Genomic DNA, 4,263 nt, shown 5'->3' with positions numbered 1-4,263 from the left:
TATGTGGTGGACCCAATTAGAGAGAAAATTATATTAGAATTTCTCCAGTGCAACTGAAGTGTTTATTAGGGTCTTAACTATGTTATGCTCCTGAGTTGATTTGGTCTGTAACAGGAGAAGGCACACAGCTAAATTGAAGGAACTGCTTATTTTTTGTATAGCTACATACAACCTATGCAGAAGAATAGATGAAATAAAGAAGCCCTGCATTATGAATTGTTTGGAATTTCTCACTTTTGTTTATTTACTGGACATAATTAGTAATCATAACCGTTTTGAGTGCTTTTCTTGAAAGGAACTGAATATTTTGTATATTTGAGTTGTGTTCTCTCTCTCTCTCTTTCTCGCTCTCGCTCGCTTGCTCTGTGAGAGGGATCACATCTGGAAACTGGGGCAGAAGGTCACCTTTATTCCCTTGCCAATTCCCATATTAGGCAAGTTTTGGAATTCTCCTTTGGTGGCCACCACCTCTGGTTTTCCCCACTTCAACTGACCTTGTGTTTTATACTGCCTAAAGGTGCAGCACCAAAGGGTTTACAGCAGCAACTGGCAAACAGTCTAGGACATGGGTGAGTAACCCAGATAATGTTTCTTAACTATAACAGCTATATTACTACAAAGAAGAATGCCAGAGTAAATACAGTGCAGAACTAGGATGCAGTCTAAGAAAATAAAAGAACATGGAAAATATTATTAAGTGAGAATTACAGTTTGTGGGCAACTGTCCCTCTTTGGCTGGAGGTACAGAAATTGATGCAGGTCTGGTACACATGCTGGTCCTTCTGTATTTCCACCCATGGTCACACACGCAGGATCCCATACATACACATACATACTCACTCAAATCTCACATACATTAAAAAGGACAGCTCCTTCTCAGACCTTGCCAAAAAAAAGCACTAACCAATCTGGACCTCAGGTTCTAGAGCCCAAAGCCAACCAGATCCTGCTTGCACAATAGAGAGAGGTTATCATCTCAAAGAGATGGCATGTTTTCTTTCTTAGTTGTAAAATGTCTATCTAGCCGAATAGTGCTGTTCCCAGGTTGTGTGGCTCCATCTTCATGAACTGTCAAGTTCTACACATCCATCTGCCTCTCATCCATGACAGAAATATATAAGTTTCCTGAAGCAGACAGTTTCATTTTTCTCAATGAGGTTTACAATGACAGTAAAGTATATAAGTTTAGAAATTATATTAATCAGTATCTCTCACATACAATATTTTGATGACAGTGACCAATGACATGTACTTCTGAGATTAGTTAACATTTCAAACACTCCTCTTCCAGCATCTTTTCTGAAACACAATGCAGGGATCACACAAAAGTTTTGTTTGACAGCTCTTAAAGTATGCAGAATATTAACACTTCACAGTAAAGTGTCTTTCTTTATCCTTTGTGACTGTCTGAATTGGCATTCTTCTTCATGGTAAAGGCAGACGTCTGAATCTAGAACAATTTACACATGCTAATTCTCACACTGGAACTGCAGGTTTTTACAGCCCCCTGCCCACTTGTAGGTTGTATGAATAATGAATCCTGGTTGCTAAGGCATAAAGAGGGATGAATAAGAGTGGTCTCTCCTTGAAATATAGAATTATTAAATGACTTGTCCATGACTATAGAAATAAGTACCTTAATAAATAATTAAGAAGATAGTTTGCTGCTCCCTATCCAGCCCCTCTCTCCAGAGTGCCTCCCAACCACCCCTTTTCCACATATATAAATTCAGACTCCAAGGTCAGGAGTAGGCTGAGCCAAAGGTGCATGTAGATTTCATATCTTCAACAAAGCACACTTGCTCAATAGCATTCCAGATGAAGGGTTGTCCTTGACAACTGCAGAGCCAACCAAGCTGTTCCCCTGGAAGCAGACCCAAAGCTGCCTCCAAAACAAAATGGTGCAAATCTATGGAATATCAAGTAGGAACCTTTGAATACAGATCGCTGAGCAGGCTAGCTACCAGGTAGGGATATGTTGGTTCCACTCTAATAGGATCGTCTCTATTTGGGAGAAAAGCACACACACACCAACTATGTGGCAACATAAAATATTACTTATGATTGAAGACCAATAATTAGAAAATACATAAAACAAACACATTACAACTATGTGGCAGCAGACATTCAGGCTGTCTCATAGGCGTATGTTTCTAAAGAAAAGCAGAAATCCATGACTCATAAACATACACAAATTAAGAAAGAGCTGGAATGGGAAATCACAGCAACAATCATACCTGTATGGCAGATGATTTGTTCAAGTTCAACTTCTATGGAGCTGTCTACAACAAGGTGTTCATCCTGGATGTGATCATCAACTGTGCCTCTTCTGCACTCACATTAAAATGTGACATGAGATGACCATTTTCTTGACTGGTGTTCTTAGATTTGCTGTTTGTCTTAATTTGCCCATTCAAAATCTTCTACAGCTTTAATAGGTACTGTTTTTTGGAGGATGCTTGCTGAAACATTTCAGAGGCCACTCTCCTGAACGGCATCTATGGGAGTATGCTATTCTTCATCTCCATCAGTGTCCACCTCTTCTTCACTATCATCTATCTGGATTGTGGTTCTCAGCAGCAAGATCTCAGCCTCTTTGTTTTCTACCACAAATGCGTACAACATGAAAACAATATGTATCAAAGGCTTTTCCAAGAACATTTGGAAAACCTACTTGTCCAAGATTACAATATTTATTGAAGTGGTTGGCTGCATTATTCCCTTGATGTTCAACTTTACTTAGACATCAGTAGTGCTGAGAACTCTGTGGAAACCTGAAACCTTTTCTCAGATTGTCAGAAAGAGAGTTTTCAGAATAATTGTGATCCATGTAGCTATCTTCATTGTCCATTTTGTACGCTACAATTCTATCTTTTTTGTATGCTCTTGTACATTCTCAAGTCATCACTAACTGCTCCTTGAACAGATTTGCAAGGATACAGATTGTGTGTTGCCACCCAGAATTTTTTTGACCCTTTCATTTACTACTTTACTTCAGATTTTTTTTTCAGAAATCTTTCTACATCATCTCAGAAATCAAAAGCAATATGCAGATATGAAACCCCACTAACAACACATGCCATCCTGTCAGTGATACAGGAAAAGATGAGTGTCCAGGCGATTAGAAATGGGAGAGTCTGGCTGTCTGAATCACACTTTTGATACTGGGGCTTTCTGCATCAGCTGTGTGTTGGAAATTGGATTCCACAGAAAACTCCACTTTAGCTCGTGTCTATGAGAACAATGGTGATTCTGAACCATAAATGATAGGAACTATACACAAGTTTTAAAAAAAACAAAGACAACAGCAAACTGGATGTTCTAATTGCCTTCTGAAAACATACCATAGTATGTTAACTCAAATAACATTTTATGTGTTGCCCCTATGCTTTTAAAATTAAATAATAAAATATGAACACAAAAAACGTACTGTATGTTGTAACATGCAAATTATTTACCATGGTACAATCTGGCTAAGATCCTGTAGCATGCACAGAAAATCTGTTAGAGGCTACTAGTGGCAGGCACACATCTGTTCATCATGACATCCTATTTAGACTTTGGGAAAAATATTTTTGTTCAATTTGCAGAACTTCCTATATAAAGTATCTTGCTTGTTGGTTGAGATGTCATCAGTGCAAATTTGTTCTTGAAAGAAAATTGTTTCTGTCCAACAGACACCCATACAATTCAGTCTATATGGCAAGATAGCTATTCTAGATAGCTATTCTAGTAGCCACGTTGCCAGAAATTTCTCTCTGCCTGTGGCATGTTTTAGGCAATTAAAAAAAGATGTATAATAATGAAACAACCATCAGTAAGGAACAGTTGCAAAAATGCTGTTCTAGAGACATCTTAAGGAAAGAATCTTTCATTACATCTGGAGGCAATGCATTGCCACATGCTATCATGTACGACTGCCTCAGTTTGGGAACCATTAGCAGTGTGGTGTAGTAGTTAAGATTCTAATCTGGAGAACTGGGTTTGATTCCCCACTCCTCCATCTGAGTGGCAGAGGCTTGTCTAGTGAACCAGATGCGTTTCTGCACTCCTACAATCCTGCTGGGTGACCTTGAGCAAGTCTCAGTTCTTCATTTAAACAGCAATATACCATATTGTACTTTATTTATTTGTTTATTTATACCCTGCCTTTCTTCCCATTGAGGATTATAGATTATATTGTTATCCTCTTCTTCATTTTTATACTCACAAAAGTCCTGTGAGATAGGTTAGGCTGAGAGAGTGCAACTGGCCTGAGCACAT

The 4,263-nt window shown here is 38.5% G+C and overlaps 1 pseudogene; it reads left to right on the top strand.

Moving 5' to 3' along the window:
* Positions 1 to 2,500: 2,500 nt before the first annotated feature.
* Positions 2,501 to 3,162, top strand: LOC125436984 (annotated as a pseudogene).
* Positions 3,163 to 4,263: the final 1,101 nt, after the last annotated feature.

The sequence above is a fragment of the Sphaerodactylus townsendi genome, linkage group LG07 (genome assembly GCF_021028975.2).
Source record: "Sphaerodactylus townsendi isolate TG3544 linkage group LG07, MPM_Stown_v2.3, whole genome shotgun sequence".
NCBI classification, from domain to species: domain Eukaryota; kingdom Metazoa; phylum Chordata; class Lepidosauria; order Squamata; family Sphaerodactylidae; genus Sphaerodactylus; species Sphaerodactylus townsendi.
Note: the sequence above shows the minus strand (reverse complement) of the source record. Positions and strands in the feature narration are given on the sequence as shown.